We start from the raw sequence: 17,593 nt of genomic DNA, 5'->3' as shown, positions 1-17,593 counted from the left end.
AGTAGACCATTACAATAGTCTGGCCTACTGGTAATAAAGGCATGTACAAGTTTTTCAAAGTCTTGAGCTGACATGAGCCCTCTAAGTCTTTTTACATTTTTGAGGTGATAGTAGGCCGATTTTGTTACTGATTTGATGTGACTGTCGAAATGTAAATCAGAATCTAAAATAACCCCAAGATTTCTGGCTTTATTTGAGGTTTTCAGGGACAGTGATTGAAGGTGTTGGATGACTTTAAACCTTTCTTTTTTAGCACCAAAAACAATTATCTCAGTTTTATCTTCATTTAGTTGTAGGAAATTTTGGCACATCCAGTATTTGACTTGCTCAATGCACTGGCACAGAAGATCTATGGGGCGATAGTCATTTGGTGATAGCGCTACGTAGATTTGGGTGTCATCGGCATAGCAATGATGGTCAATGTTATTATTTTGCATGATTTGTCCTAGTGGGAGCATATAGATGTTAAATAAAGTCGGCCCCAAGATTGAACCTTGGGGGACTCCACACGTTACGTTGGTTGGTTCTGATACAAAGTCACCAATGGAGACAAAATAGTTCCTATCTTGTAGATATGACTTGAACCAGCTTAAAACTGTGCCTGAGATCCCCACCCAGTTTTCCAACCTGTCCAAAAGTATTGAGTGGTCGACAGTGTCAAATGCAGCACTGAGGTCCAAAAGCATTAATACTGAAGTTTTGCCAGAGTCTGTGTTTAGACGGATGTCATTTATAACTTTAAGAAGGGCCGTCTCTGTGCTATGAAGAGGTCGAAATCCTGACTGGAAGTTGTTGTGGCAGCCAGTAGAAGCCAAGAAGTGATTTAGTTGTTGGAGGACAACTTTCTCAATTATTTTACTTATGAATGGTAGATTTGAAATTGGTCTGTAGTTGTTGATAACAGAGGCATCTAGGCTCTGCTTTTTTAGAAGAGGTTTAATGACTGCAGTTTTGAAAGCCTTCGGGAAATTGCCCGATTTAATAGAATTATTAACTATTTGCAAGACGTCTGTTGATAGGCAGTCAAAAACATTCTTAAAGAAGTTGGTAGGTAAAACATCAAGGCAGCAGGTGGATGACTTTAGAGCTGTCACCGTTTCCACTAGAGTTTTAGAGTCTATGGCATTAAAGCTTGCCATCATTGCTGTGTTACTTTTGCCTAAATGGGGTGGTGATCCAACTTTTTTACTTGAGATATTGATGGTGCGTCTGATGCCTTCAATTTTATCAGTATAAAAGAATGCAAACTCATTGCATTTCTGCGTGGAATGGAGTTCGGCTGGTATTTGTGTTGGGGGTTTAGTCAGTCTGTCAACGATTGTGAATAGGGTTTTGGCCTTATTTGTGTTGCTGTTTATGATATTGGAGAAGAATGTTTCTCTAGCACTTTTTAAGACTAAATTGTAGGCCTGGAGGCTCTCTTTATAGATGTCATGGTGAATATGAAGTTTTGTATTCCGCCAGATTCGTTCAGCCTTCCTGCACTCTCTTCTCTGGGCTGTTACAGCAGCAGATTTTCTCCAGGGTTCCTTTTGCTTGCCAGAAATCGTTTTAACTGTAACAGGTGCAATGATATCTATGATATTCACAATTTTGGAATTAAAGTTGCTTACAAGATCATCAGCATGACATGGGTTTAGAGGTGGTAGTGAGGAGATGGCGTTTTTAAAGAGGACATTAGCATGTTCATTTATGTACCGCTTTTTGACATTCTTTGATTCTGTTTGTGTGTCCGGAGTTACAGAAATATTAAAGAAAACACAGAAATGATCAGACAATGAAGGATCAATCACAAGAACATCAGAAACATTGAGACCTTTTGTGATAATCAGGTCCAGAGTGTGTCCCTTACAATGAGTAGCCTCTTTCACATGTTGAGACAGTTCAAATGTGTCTAAAATAGTAAAAAGTTATTTTGCGCCCTTGTCATTTAAATCGTCAATATGAAAATTAAAATCACCAGTTATAACCAGGCAGTCAAAGTCAGTGGAGATGCTAGACAATAGTTCAGTAAAATCATCAAAAAAATTTGCAGAATATTTAGGTGGCCTGTAGATAATTAACAAGATAATTTTGGGAGAGCATTTCAACACAGCACACAGGTATTCAAATGATGTAAAATCACAGAGTGACATCTGTTTCCCCTGAAACATGTTTTTAAATATAGCAGCAACCCCTCCACCTCTTTTCCCCGATCTACATATATCAATGAAGTTATAGTTGGGGGGTGCTGTCTCGATCAGAATGCTTGCACTGTTATTTTGTTCCAGCCATGTTTCAGTTAAAAACATAAAGTCAAGTTTAGAAGTGCTAATAAAATCATTGACTAAAAATGATTTGCTATTCAGAGACCTGACATTGAGCAGACCCATCCTGATGGTGTTATTGACAGGCTTCGATGTTGGCTTTGATTTGTAGAGATTAGGAATGAGATTGTTTAGGTTAGCAGGGTGGCTAAGTTTCCCAATGTTTACTCTCTTGGTAGTCACAACAGGAATGTAGAAGGTGCCATGATTTGATGTAGGCAACCTTGGGGTCCAGCTGATAATGTGGTCTACTGCTGAACCCTTTTCTGTATCAGAAATATTCAGGACTGCTGTCAGGGCGAGGCGGGGTTTGCCGTAAGGGGGAGGGGGAGTGAGCAGCGTCAGAGCTGGGACGAACTACTGAAGGTGGACGTTGAGGGCGTGTAAGGGGTTGGCGTGAGAAAGGTGAAGTATGGCTGTAGAGCTTTGCGCAAGTCTGTCATTTTTATCCATCTGTAGTCCTAAGTTGTAGTCAGTAAGTTCCTTATTTTTCTCTATCCTCTTGTTGTGAGGCAAACTTGCTCTTACATGCACATGCATGCTACTATCGTCCACTGTTGCAATTTCTAATAAAAAAGTATCGTATAGTTCTACTGGGGATGTCGCAGTATGAACATTTCTTATCACAGTTATTGTGACGAAAAGGATCACGGTTATCATTATTATCACGTATTTTTAAATGTGCTCAAAATTTTCAAAAACTACATACCGTATTTTTCGGAGTATAAGTCGCTTCGGAGTATAAGTCGCACCGGCCGAAAATGCATAATAAAGAAGGGGGAAAAACATATAAGTCGCACTGGAGTATAAGTCGCATTTTTTGGGGAAATTTATTTGATAAAACCCAACACCAAAGAATAGACATTTGAAAGGCAATTTAAAATAAATAAAGAATAGTGAACAACAGGCTGAATAAGTGTACGTTATATGACGCATCAATAACCAACTGAGAACGTGCCTGGTATGTTAACGTAGCATATTATGGTAAGAATCATTCAAATAACTATAACATATAGAACATGCTATACGTTTACCAAACAATCTGTCACTCCTAATCGCTAAATCCGATGAAATCTTATATGTCTAGTCTCTTACGTGAATGAGCTAAATAATATTATTTGATATTTTACGGTAATGTGTTAATAATTTCACACATAAGTCGCTCCTGAGTATAAATCGCACCCAAACTATGAAAAAAAACTGCAACTTATAGTCCGAAAAATACGGTATACTGAAATCTTACAACCAGGTATTATTTAAAAAAACACAACACATTCAAAATGTATGTATGTACATATGCATATAGATAAAATAGTGTTCATGTATGAGATCTGGTCTTACATATAGGGCTGTATTATTATTGCCAAAATAATACTTAAGATTATTTTATATAAATATTAAAATAGTGATTATTAATCACATTTATTCATTATGTTAGGTAAAACAGTGTTGGGGTGTGAACACGACACTATCATGTAATATGTAATGTCTAATAATTAAGGCTATAAATAAATATTTTCCATATATTTAAAGACACATATCTGTGTTTTTTTCATTAATAGTATCAACGTGTCAACTTTTTCTCATTACATGATGCCTTTATATCTATTTTAAAATTTTTATTGAGAGAGGTATTCTTTTAGTTGTGTACATTTACATGTACTAATGTATGTACATCTACATGCTGTATTGGGATAGCTCCATTAAGAGTTTGAGCAAAAATTTGTCATATAGGAATTAACTATACACAACAAAACATTAACAAAAAGCTATGTCACAGCAATGTTGTTTTTGACAACCATCTTACATTTAGTCTTAGTCTTTTGGGCTTGCAGATCTGCTATTTTCACAAATAATAACAATAAAGGAATGGTTTTAGACATATAAGGTTTCCACCCAACAGCAAATTTCTGATTGAAGGATTGTATATTACACACAGATAAAGTGGTAACAGTGGAATCAAAGTTCATTACTCCAAAAAAGCCAAAAAACAAAAACATTCTATTTCAGCAATTGTGGCTTTATTTCTCAGAATTTGTTCAAGTACAATGAACATAAACATGCCCAAAATATGAGTGATGGATGAGGAACACATATGCTCAACTTGGCCCTGTCTGCCAGTGCAATTACAACAGATATCATACAACCCCACTCTCTTTAATTTGTGCAAACCATGTAATAAAATAATCAATTAATTCCTGATTCCTTAATGGGGCTGCACAACGTCACTTGTGGCTTTTAGGCTAAAGCTAGCAGACTCTACGTATAACAGTAACTCGATCTGTTTAACATATCAAGTTACGTGCTGACAGAACGTACTCACAAAGAGATAACCACACCGTCACTGAATGTAAACATGGCTATACATGCTGCTAAAGTAACACACACATAATGAATTGACGTTAGCGTAACAAAAGCTAACTTTAGCCTGAAGTTAGCAGCCCATTTGCGCCAGGAGTATGTGGAAAACGTACTAATGTATTAGCTTACTATGACATTTATCGATTATGTTAACAGCATTTGTAACTTACCTTCGAAAAAATATCCTTGTGGCGAGCCTTAAGCTGCTGCTTAAGGTTGGCTGTATTTTTTCCGCATATTTTGTGGCCACATTTGTCACCGTCTTCCTTCACAATACACTCTGTTTTATTATCTGCTGGGTTATATTTAAAATACACCCATATGTCGTCTCTACGTTTACGACCACCGAGCCCCTGTGTTGAAACTGCCGCCGCCATCACGGTCCATTGCCTGATGAGTAACAACAGTCTGACGTGTTGAGCACGCTGTGCGCTGCACGCCAGTTGGTGGGCGTGGTTTTAATTGACACACACAATAAACAGAAATGTCATGCATTTTAAACGTCTGACAGATTACCCACTAACATTTTCGTCCGTTCTCGTCTCGTCAACGAAAACTCACACACGTCTCGTCATGTTTTCGTCATCAGAGAGACATGTTTATCTCGTGACCGTCTCGTTATTGTCATGAAAAAAAGTGGCGTCAACGAAATGATTTCGTCATCGTTGACGAAAACAACACTGTGTCACAGGAATGTTTTTTATAGTAATAACTTAGTGAAATAAAAAAAAACACATGTAATGTAAAAAAACATGTTTATTTTTTGATATCAATATAAAATACAAAATAGTTTGGCTAATGAAGATAAAGTATAATAAACAAGCTTCCTTCTCCACCAGCACCATGTTGTATAGTGCTAGGGTTGTCAACCGTACCTTGAAAAACAGAATGTATGTTTTGATTAGTATTGATGTTATTGGAACATTGGCAAACTTTGCAGTATAATAAAGGACAAGTGACTATATCAGTAAACAAACCAAATACTTTTTTAAACAAGTTGTGGCAACGTTCCCGGCACATGGCCTGCTGCATGGTAACTCTGTCCCAGCAGCTGATGGAAGGACTCAATGTTGCACTTTCAAGATGAAACTGCAACATCTAATATTTTTCTCCTCCAAGGTATAATTTTAATGTGGGACAAGTGCGTCTGTCTCTAATATTTTCCACACCTGTCGTCGTTTAATAAACGCAGTGTGCTCTTAAATGCACGCCGAGACTCCACGGAAGTAGAAGCGAGTGAAATTAAGTGAAACGAAGCAATCGGCTCCGTTTATTTGAAGGGACCATCTCCAGAGCAAAGTTCTCGAGCAAAGTCCACGTAGTGTTCGCCATTTTTCCTAGGAGCCTAACGACGCTAGTGCGCATTTTTTTTCAGGAAGTAAGCAGTGTTGCCTAAATGCATTATTAAATTACATTTTTGGGTAATTACAAATTCAAACGATATTACTCACCGTCAGGAATTTTATAGCGGTTTATCATTATACCGTTTACCGTTACATTTCTACATTCTACCTTATATATGTCAGTAGACTCCATATGAAAGCGTTAAAATGTACAACATGGCTGATGAGGTGGGGACACAGTCGAAGGGAGCTTGGCCTCTAGGAGGACTTTGGCACCTAAGTAAGACTGCCCACAAAACAGCGCATTCTGAAAAGACAAAAGGCTTTCCCCCAAATTGCCAAGATTACTGTCGTGATGGGGGCATGATCTTTAAAAATGGTAACAATGTATATGTACATTTTTTTAAAACCTGTTAGTAATTAGTAATAACATATATATTTTTATATTATATCATTTTGCTTTATTTTTCACTTGTTACTGTTTACGTTGTAATTTGTTCAGTTTTTCATGTGTCTAGAAACTTTGAGTGAATTTTTCGTTAGGAAAAACGACTCGCAACAAATTTCATTGAGTCCATACAAAGCTAAGTGCCGGAGATTGAAGAATTACACGGCTGACTTACCCGTGTAAAAATTTGTTCGAGGAGAGGGGCCTTAAACGCTGGTTTAGTGTGGCTGAAACGGGGCTTAGGCTAAATAATTATTCGTTTAAGGGGTTAAACGACGTAGTGTAGACATGGCCTTAGAGTATACATATTTGGGGTTTTGGCACCATCCACTAGACTAGATATGACCAATCTAAGTCTATGAGCACAAACTGATGAAGCCTACTCGGATGAGAGGCAAAACGTCTCAAACCAAGCAGTTTAGTTGCGATCGATTGAATGCCCTGAGATGACTATGACCTAGATGAATGAGAAGGTTGATAGGAGAGTCAGACCCCTCTGAATCCAATTGTTGAATATTTGAATCCAATTGTTGAATATTTGAACACAGCCCGAGTTATTGCCTTATTTTAGTTATTGGTACTACAATGGCTCTTGCGGTGATATTCCATAGCAGATTGCAGTAACAAATGACCATTGAGTATGCCATGAATACACAGTCTCTTCTTCACCCCAAGATCCTGCAGTTTACATGCTAAGTGTTAGTGATGGGTTGATGAGGCGTCATGAAGCGTTTCGACACATTGCAAAACTGTATTGATACTGTGTCGATACTGTGTCACTAAATACTGACATCTGCTGGACATTAAAAATCCCTACAGGCAACCTATGGACCGACTCAACTGACACTGATTTTATGACCTAGTATATACAATAATATAAACCAAGTCATTGTATTTCATTTAGGATTATTTCATATCTTCATTTAAATAAAAATATATTTTAATCTTTTTTAGATACAGTCAATAAACGTATTCAATTTTAGACGATTTCTTTCATTGATTGATTAAAACTTTTATTAGTAGATTGCACAGTGAAGTACATATTCCGTACAATTGACCACTAAATGGTAACACCCGAATAAGTTTTTCAACTTGTTATAGTCGGGGTCCACCTAAATTGATTCATGATACAGATATATCCTATCATCATAATACAGTCATCACACAAGTTAATCATCAGAGTATATACATTGAATTATGTACAATCCGGGTTGTGGGATATAGAGGGGGGCGGGGGGGGGGGGGGGGGTTAGGTTTTTGTTGTTATCAACACTTCAGTCGTTTCTTCTTAGTTATTATTTCTCCGGCTGTAGAAAAGACCCGCTCACAGGGCACAGAGAAGGCGGGAGTGCGACACAGTTCGCGTATCGGTCACGTGACCAAAACAGCTCATGATCGGTCACGTGACTTTCTAAAAGCGGTACGCGCACCGACACAGGGTATTGCTCTATGAGCTCGACGCATGCGCCGATGCATCGGTGTTGCCGGACCCATCACTACTAAGTGTCTTTCTCTCTTATGAATTGAATGGGATCAGTCGCTGCAGGCTGCCCGATGATCAATGTTGGATTATTTGTTCTCTTGACTCTTATTAATCTACCTGTTTAATTCCTGCTGCTTACTTTCTGCTGTAACACGGTTCTATCTACACTTACTAAACTTTAGTAAGCACTTATTTATTGGCCGGGTTTACCCTTAATGTATTTGATTGTGGCGGTGCGCCACTGCAACATATTAGCCACCGCACCTTAAAAATGAGTTTTGTTTTTGCATGAAAACAAAATTAAGTAATTTAATGAATTGTAGCGTGCAGAAGTAAACACAAAGTCAGATGCTCTTTTTAGCTTTTGTTGCCAATCTTATGCTGATAACTGGCACAATTATTTTCTTGTTCGAATTGTTGTTGTTTTTTTACATACTTTTTAAAGAAACCAACGAATACAAATGACAGAGATAATTAAAACAAGTTTTGCTTTAATTTGAACAAAAACTAGTTACTTGAAATAACAATATATACACCGCATTTTACGCTTAGCAAAATTCTAATTTGTATAATGCTTGTTTTAGACCAGATATACATTTTACTTTTTATGCAATCATTTTCAATTAAATAATTTAGGAGCTTCCTCTGGGAAGAAATACTTCTGGTTGAATAAAATGCAATACAAACATTTAGCATTTCACATTGTGTGCAAATAAATAAACTCCATAAATATACCATTAATCATTGAATAGTAATAAAAATCAATCATATCAAAGTGCAAACTTAAAACTTCAGTCTTGAATAAAATAGTTCTGTATATAAAAATGTAGCATTGTACATTGTATGCAAATAAATAAGCAAGTATAACATTGAGATTACTATATAGTTTTGGCATGTGGATAAATGCAGGCTTTTCCATGGAGTATTCTGGGCTCCTTGTTAGTGTGTACTGCTTTTAACGACAATGTACACTACTGTGCACATGTACTATATCACTGTATTAATGGTTACATGCGTTATAATTCCATGAGAGTTTTGCAGTAGCACACACGTGTACGAGTTGTCCGGTTTGGATGTGCAGAGTGACTGCTTTAGTGATCGCTCTGTGCATTGTGCTCCTTTCTCATCATGAATGGTACTTTGTGATTCCACCACAGTAAGCTGCTTCTTAGGTGGAGTTTGTTGTTGTTGCGATCTTGTTTTCCTCGTAAAGAATTGCATTTTCCCCACTCGGCTCAATGCTGTTTCTGATGCTGGAATAAGTTTGTTGTCTGCCTTTTTTAAAGAAACTTTGCAGCATGCAGTCGTTTGTCCCATGCTTGTTGCCGCACATCTAAAGCACTGACAACACTTTTATGTTTGCTATGTACAAACGTTTCGCTCACCTGATCATTAGCATTAACCTTGTTTTGGTAGGCTTGTGGATCTCAGCTAAGGAAGTAAGGGGGCAGGCGAGGGCTATGGAAGCTCATGGGGCCAAAAAGAATGCCGGCCCAAGAGGAGAAAAACATAGATTTTTTAAATAGTCTGCAACAAAAAACTAAAATTTATCGATAAAATCGATATATCGCCCAGGCCTACCTTCATGATAATATTAATACTAGAAAAATGCTGATTATTTGCTGTAATGAAGGTGATTATTATTAGTTTAGGGGAGTGGCTCTACATTACAGATCACTTTTCTGTTGCATCAGGGCAATAGGCTTGTGTATGTATATTAGCAGTGTTTCTCAATGTCCGTGCGTCAGGGCACTGCTTGTGGCTGCACATATTTCATCAAAGGTCTTGCCTTCCATGTTCATTAAGGACGAGGCTGATAAACGGGTAGACATGTTTTAAAAGTACCAGTACAGTGGAAAAACATGTTCACTTTACATGCTTATTTGTGTTTACTTGTATCTATTTAACCATATCCAATTGTATTTATAATCCGCAAAATATGTAAAAATATTTTTGGTAATTTCCGTAGATTCTACATCAGTGTAGTAACGCTTCTGCGCTCTGACCATGTTATCAGATCAGTCATACTGGAAATATGCAAAAATTGGAAAGAGATGTGCTGTTTATCATTCACAATCCTTTTGTAAGATGAGAACACATATCCTTAGCTTTTTTTATGCATTCAAAATTGTAAATAAATAGCTATTAATTGAGTCAACAGAGCGACGGTCCTCTATAGTGCCCAAAAACCCTCTAAAACATCCAGAAATTGCCAACAATACTACATTTACATGTCGTAACCTGAAAATTAACCAAAATTAGTGATATTGTCGTTATAAGCGCCAACACAGACAGCCTATTTTAGCGGCGCATTGACAGCAGTGAGCTAATGCTATCTTATGCTGTTATTGTTGACACACTAAGCCAGCAGTTGCCTCTGCTTTGTCTCAAACTTGCTAAGAGTAAATTTTAGACTATAATTCATGCATCTTTTACCTGGTAGTAGACAAATGTGGCCATGGACCGAGAGGCTGGTCGACTTTGACAACCCCTGAGATGGCAAAAAAGACACCAAATGACGCTAGTGGCGTCAACTTTTTTTTAACCTTTTGTGTCGATTGAATCTTCATCTTAACGGAATTAGGTGAGCGTCTCGTCAGTCGGCATCCCAGCGAGAGGGCAGATAATACAGTGAGTGTTTGTTATATCATTATTAGTTTTTATGTTTAGCACATAGCAATGCTGCTGATGCTGTAGTGTCACAATAAAGTGGCATCCGTGTAGCACAAGGCTTCCAAAACTTATTGCTCATCCTCTTTGTGTTCGGGTTAAAAAATATAAGGTTCTGGATCATAATTCTTCCCAAAGTAATTGTTGTTGGCTCTCACAAAGTTTGCTTGATTAGCATTGTTGTAGATGGGGAAGGTATGTGTGGTTCCTAACGCTACGTCATGCGATCACATGACTGGCTTCCTCATTAACTCTCAAAATGGCTCGGGAATCTCTGAGAGATTGATACTATTTTGATCATACCTATTTATTCGTAAACTTTGGAAGTCTTTTGGTGTCATAAATCTGATATCTATGATAATTGCTTCAATATAGAGGCAACTTGTTTTTCCACGCCACTATCTTGACAAATAGTCTCCTCCATCAGCTACAAACATACTTTCAAAAAAAGGCTGTGCTGTTTTTGATGGAAAGTGATGTCTTAAATTCAGTACGTTTCCTTGAGCTTCTTCTAATTGAGAAATAGTGTTTTGATAAAACAATTGTACATAGCCACTATTATATTCCAACTGCTTCTCGCTCCTAGCACATTGAACCAAAATTAAACCCACAGCTGATGACTGTTAATGTCTTCTCAAAGGGTACTGTGCAGTTGAACTTTGATTAATATGGCAGCGTTTTCCCAAATCATTATATTATTTTTTGCTATATCACAACAGAAGTCATGTAAGGATACAGTTCCTATAAAGCAGGGGCCGTACTTATCTAACTTCTTAGAGTGCCATTTTACACTTAAGTCCTGAGAATTTGCGAAATTTAGTCCTACTCTCAAACTTAAGAATAAAAGCTTTTTATCAACGTTCTTAAGTCTAAGAATCACTCCTACTCTCCACGATATTTAAGAGACCTTCAGAGGTGTCTTAAGTGGTTAGGAGTTGCCAGCAGGGGATGGCACTGAGGCGAGAGAGACGTGCGCGAACGTTCAGGGAACGGAACAATGTTTTTTTTATTTTTTTATGACGAGCAGCTGATCAAACGGTATCGTTTAGACAGAGCGGATATTATTTTTGTCACAGATTTAATACTTTTCGATTCTTTGTTGATTTCTGCATGTGGCTGCAGTGGGCTAGTATATATAGAGCCACCCACACCAGTTTCAAATTAGTTGCCTAATTAATGAATTGGAAAGAAAATGTTATGACAGTTGCGTATGTGTGTGGCCGTGAGGTGAGTGACGTCAGTGAGTGTGTGGGCGATAGAAAAGAGGTAGCGTGAGTCCCGGCGGGGACTAGTTTGTTTTGTATTATTTTGTAGTTTATTGTCAAAATATACACTCCCATTGTCCACTTAAATATTTCCAAGATATTTCTTTATTCTTAGACAACGGATTCTCTTCCGTGATTGGTCATTTCTATGGACACAGAAATGACGTCACCTAAAATTCCGTTTACGGCACATAGTAATGTCGTAATTCAGCTCTGAGTGTGACACTTAAGCTTCAGTCCTACACTTCGCTGAAAGTTTGAGTAAGACGCTTGATAACTAACTTTTGAGTGCAGCTTTCAGCGAAGAATTTATTTACTCTTAAGTCAACTCTTAGCAGACTTCTTAGGAGTAATTCTAAGAAGCTCGATAAGTACGGCCCCAGGTCTTTTTGTCAAAAAAGCTTACTAGCCGGTAGGGCTGGGCGATATGGCCTTTTAATAATATCTCGATATTTTTAGGCCATGTCACGATACACCATATATATCTCGATATTTTGCCTTAGCCTTGAATGAACACTTAATGCATATAATCACAGCAGTATGATGATTCTATGTGTCTACATTAAAACATTCTTGTTCATACTGCATTAATATATGCTCATTTTAAAACTTCACAACAACGAAATCTCAACTAAGTCAATTTACCAAAACTGTATTTATTAAACAGGTATTAAGCAGTGGCACAAACATTCATGTCATTTCCAAAACAGAAAGTGCAAGATTGTCAGAGACATCTTAAAACAAGCTATTAGTGCACTTTTTTGCATGATGTCACTAAGATGACATATCAAAACAACACTAAATTAAAGTGCACTTTTTGTACAGAACGCCACTACAATAGTTTAAAACATATGAAGTGCACTTTTGTGCATGATGTCACACAAGATATTTCAATAACTGTAAAATAAAAATGAGCTGCATAAAAGGAAGCCCAATAGTGTATGTCCTTCGCTATGTGGTAGGTTACTGCGGACGTTATCTCCTTCTGTTGTTGACTTTTTTTTCCATACAGTGTTGCTTCGGCATGCTGTTGGTGTAGCACCGGCCGGAGATGTTGACATGCGGAGTTTCAAGCACTCTTCATTCTCTAGCGGGTGACTTTTCAAATGGTGCTACACATTAGCAGGGCTGCTACTTTTTGTAGCAACGCTTTTGCCGCATACTTGTAAAACATCTTCCCGCTCGAAGCCAAACCACCGCCAGACGATGGACTCCCTGCTGTTTTTCTTGGGAATTAATTCTTCCTTCATTTGTTACCACACCGCTAGCATCACATATAGCGGTGTGGTAGCTCACGATATAGTAATTTTCTATATCGCACAGAGACAAACCCGCGATAATATATCGAGTGTATTCGATATATCGCCCAGCCCTACTAACCGGTTTATTTTGTTTATGTGATGACAGAATTTGTCTACATCGTCACACTTTTACAATGCTCTGCTCTCTGTATGGTGCACGGCTAGGACAAACACACACACATTATTGCCATTATTTTTATGAAACCAAATTAATCATTGATGTAATGATAATAGATAATAATAATGCATGTATAGCCTTTTAAATGCAATAAACTTGTATTTCTCGTATATTTTAACATTTAATCGGAATGTAAAATTTTAAATCTCCAAGTTAAGTAAAACAAACAAACATTAACAATAAAATATACTTTGTCTGTTAGCAAAATTTTGCACTTCAAAAAATATTCACGACTAAAAGCAATAAATATGTTAAAGAGGGGGTCAAGGGGCCTCAAATATACACACAACTAAATCAATAAATAAAATGGCTAAGTAAAGTATTGACAAACAAAGTTGCATTTCAGTATTGAACATGTGGGCAGAGGTAGAGTTATATATTACCTGTACTTAACTGACACTCAAGTTAGGACATTTTTAAACAAAAGTGCAGAGTAAAAATATAAACACTATATTAACAAGTCATATGCAAAAAAAACTTAAGTCTGGCAGATTCTGAGGAACACCAAAATTACGTTTGCAATGTTTGCAGCATTTTTTTAAATTATTGTTTTATAAAAGTATTAAATGGCAGCATGTCCTTGGCGATGAAATTAACCACACTTTCTATGTCTATGTTTCACCGATTTGTTTGCATTGACCTGGTTTGTGTACCAAATGCGAAGTGAGTGTGAACTGTCGAGTGGTTATGTTTCAAGTTGGTGTGCAGGTTTATTATATTCCCGCACAATCGGAAAACTGGCTCCTCTGTGTTGATAGGCTCATCTTGTTTCAAAGGTTTAAACTGAAATATTGTCACACTGGTGCGGTAGCATTTGGTTTTGTGATCATTTTGCACTTTTTGCTCTGTGATGCTAGTGGGCCAGGGGCCCCACGTTGCTGCACATATAATTAGACAGTTAATGAGGACAACATAATTCACCACCTTCCTTTCATTTAGCTATGGTACAAATGTGCGAGTGCTCTAGAAGCATGCACATGGCAATTTATCAATGCTGGAAAACTTATCGACCTAATTTTTATTTATCGTTGGTTGATTGACTTACCGAATATCGGCACAGGTCTACATATGCTATCACACTGGTGAGCACATTCCCACCAGAGAGCGCGTTGGAAAATATGGCAACCACTTAAAAAGCAGACAAAAATATCCGCCATTTTGTAATTAAAAAAATTGTGTTTAAATGCAGAGTTAGAATAATTACTCGGTTATATTAACTGCTGTCTGCAAAAAAACAAACGCCATGGTCCCTTCAAGTGTTTGTATATGAGTAATAATAACATTGTACAATTATGAGTAATTTTTAACAAAGGTAGTTGCATTGTTGATAGTAACTCATTGCACCAAACGTACCAGCCTTATTGTTTGTTCTTGAAGAACTACTGTGCCTTTTGGTATTGCCATGCCTTATGAATAACACTCGTTTCCCCTTCCCTCAGCAGCTCTCCCAGCTCCCCCAAAGCACTGGAGGATGGGGTGGAGAGAGTTACAAAGAGATAAGAGAATCCCTAACCAGCTTAGGTAGGAGTATGGGTTGTTTCACAAGGAAGATGGAAGAGCTGCCATCATTTTTATTTTTGGCAGCTCTTTTGCCTCAATTGGTCACATACCTTTGATTGTCAGGCAGTGGTCAATAGCAAGTGCTTGGAGAGATGTTTGTGTGTGGCTGGTGATGCAATTCTCTAGAGTCAACACAGTTACACATGTTGAAAATGTAAAGCGCACAAACATGGGTTGTGGACGTCTTTATTCTCAGCACACATTTCTCCCTTCTCTCGTGTTCGCACTCTTGACAACAAACTACAATTGGGTTGTATTTGTTCCATACATCACACAAATGTGGGCTTCATTATTCAAGAATAAACTGCAACTGCCATATTTGGATCAGTATTGCTATTTGTATTTACTTTTCTCAGCAATTAGTTGAGGCTTGAAACACATAGTGTGGCAGTTATGTTTATATAAAACCATTTGACTTTTTAAATCTTTTTAATAGTAAATTGGGGCTGTCTGTTTTTTCAAGTTTATTTGCATGCCATGAAATGCTAAACTGTTGGACAAAGAAAGAAAAACCCTTTTTTGTCCTCAAATGGCTTTGTCCTTATTATCCTTTGATTTTTGTTATGATTGATTTGTTTCAGACATAAGTTGCATTAACATCACATGGGCACATTGGCGCAATTCAACATATCTGAAAAGGAGTTGTTTTTTTTAAAGCGACGCAAAGTACCGGTAGTTTGATATAATTGTCTAAACAGGATCCACACTTTTTTGGGGATTTTGTCTATCCTTCACAATCATTATGAAAGACATGACGATGGATGTAGGTTTTTTAATGCATTGTGAATATTTAATAATAGTCCGCTTACAGTGGAGCCAATGGGAGCTCCACTATTTCGCCCTTAAAATCCAATGAATGACCATTCAAAAACCGCCAACAATTCTCCATTTACATCTCGTGACTTGAATATTGACCAAGTATTAGTGATATTGTTATTATAAGCGCTAACGCAGACCAACTATTTATAGTGGTGCCGTGTTCACTACCATGTGTCCCTGATTACATCATCAAGTGGTCCACAGCTGCTTCCTTGCTCCTTGTAAATTTGATTCTAGATCATAAATAATGCATCTCACCTGGACAGACTAAGTCTGAGTAGGTATTCCGACAAGTTTGTACACTTTGACAGCCATTTAGGACCCGAAAATGGCTACAACGACGCAAAAATACGCTTGGTCCCCCCACCCCTTTACCCTTTTTATTCGTAAGGATTATGAGACATTCTTCATCTAAATAGAAATATATGAACATCCTAGCAGTCTGCATCCTATTGACAGTAGACCCTGCACAGTAAGTGATGATTTATTATGTCTGTTGGCTCTCATGAAGTCTGCAGTGAGTAACAATCAGTGATTAAGGGGGGGAAATGAAAAACGTTGTGATGTATTTTTGAAATGAATGCGTTACGTATGCTTAAAATGAGCGAAATACGTACATCCATTCATCCATCCATTTTCTACCGCTTATTCCCTTCGGGGTCGCGGGGGGTGCTGGCGCCTATCTCAGCTACAATCGGGCGGAAGGCGGGTTAAATGTAAATATAAATGTACCCATTACATTTTATATACTTACATCATGTATATAAAACCTCAATGGAGGTTTTGGGATGTTTTTTTAAGGGCTTTGTAGGCGGGATTGCGCGGCTCCCATAGGCTCCATTGTAAGCGGACTTCTGACCGCGTTTATTTAATATTTAGAAGGCAAAAAAAACAAAACAACATCCATCGTCATGTCTCTCATAATGATTGTGAACGGTAGGCAAAAAAAAAAAAAGTGCAGTTCTCCTTTAAAGGTCTAGTTTATCAGAAAAACAATATACTATTTTATATTCCAGTGCATGTAAAATGACCGTTTTGTCAGGTTATTGAACTGTTGGAGCCTTGTTTGAATTTTGATTAGAATTCACTTCTCTCTAGCAAATAAGGAATGTCTCCAGGGTTTCCCTTAGAATGCCAAGATACCTGTAGAGGTGGGGGCGTGGTCAATATGATGTCATGACATTATTTGCTATAATGCATATTATTCTTTAAAAAGGCAAAACATGTATACATACTCTTCTGTTATTATAGTATTTACATATATTTTTTCTTGCATATCATTTTGCTTATTTTTCAATTTTTGTTGCTTATTGTAGTATTTTGATATTTCTTAACCTTTTTTTCTAGAGATTTTCCCCAATCTTTTTAGTATCTCTTAATTAAAAACGACTGGCAACAAATCTAGCATCTATTGGTGTTATTGTAGACTGTACTCGTGTTTAGAGACTTTACATCTGTCGCTCCATGTCCGCGACGAAAAGTGAGCTGCAAAGAGCCTGACATCACATTTGCTTTGTGCTGCAAGGTGCCTTGCTCTCCATAAAAGCCACCAATGTCATCTTAAATTTTTAAGATAGCTGTCCGTGGGTATATCTCAAATAATTTAAAGTACGTCCACATCGTGGTCATACTGCCTCCGATCAAGACCGAAACCGTGCGTATGGCTTACGTCATACAACACACGGTTTCGGAAGCGCTGTTCCACTGATCAAAGTAAGTCTTTTTCCGGCTTCCAAATTTTCGGTGCATCACTTGTCAATAGTGTGCAAATAATAAACTATATATATACTGTAACTAGGGCTGGGCGATATGGCCTTTTTTTTAATATCGCGATATTTTAAGGCCATATCGCGATACAC

The 17,593-nt window shown here is 37.5% G+C and overlaps 1 protein-coding gene across 3 annotated transcripts in view; it reads left to right on the top strand.

Moving 5' to 3' along the window:
- The window catches only part of LOC133646104 (SR-related and CTD-associated factor 8-like), a 91,904-nt gene that overhangs the window by 7,710 nt on the left and 66,601 nt on the right, over nucleotides 1-17,593 (top strand). The window contains exon 3 of one of the 3 annotated variants that reach the window (XM_062041117.1): nucleotides 14,795-14,876. The exons of 1 other annotated variant lie outside the window; for it this stretch is intronic. The gene's annotated coding sequence lies outside the window, so the exon portion shown is untranslated. The remainder of the gene's footprint in view (nucleotides 1-14,794; nucleotides 14,877-17,593) is intronic. One more of the 3 variants, XM_062041118.1, reaches the window with a different exon arrangement.

The sequence above is a fragment of the Entelurus aequoreus genome, linkage group LG03 (genome assembly GCF_033978785.1).
Source record: "Entelurus aequoreus isolate RoL-2023_Sb linkage group LG03, RoL_Eaeq_v1.1, whole genome shotgun sequence".
NCBI lineage: Eukaryota > Metazoa > Chordata > Actinopteri > Syngnathiformes > Syngnathidae > Entelurus > Entelurus aequoreus.
This window is presented reverse-complemented; position numbering and strand designations above follow the sequence as displayed.